The sequence below is a fragment of the Echinops telfairi genome, unplaced genomic scaffold, assembly GCF_000313985.2.
Source record: "Echinops telfairi isolate 266 unplaced genomic scaffold, ASM31398v2 ScPeMD7_7458;HRSCAF=8496, whole genome shotgun sequence".
Classification (NCBI taxonomy): domain Eukaryota; kingdom Metazoa; phylum Chordata; class Mammalia; order Afrosoricida; family Tenrecidae; genus Echinops; species Echinops telfairi.
Genome location: NW_022111358.1, coordinates 3,861,709 through 3,861,988, shown reverse-complemented (window position 1 = coordinate 3,861,988; position 280 = coordinate 3,861,709).

Genomic DNA, 280 nt, shown 5'->3' with positions numbered 1-280 from the left:
TCTTTGGGCTAACTGGCTTATCTGCTTTATTTATGTTGCACCTAGCATAATGCGTGAAAATCATTCATTTATAGCTGTCTGTTTTCTAGCCACTGGATACCTGAGGATAAGAGCATTTTCTTACAATATTTGCACAATGAGAGAGTAAAAGCTATGATTCTTTGTTCTACCTATCCCTTTTATCTATTTAAGATAAGATAGGTAACACATGCACATAACTACAAAATTCAAAAAGTAAATAATTATAAGTCCGCCTTTCATATATATGGTCTACCAGCCA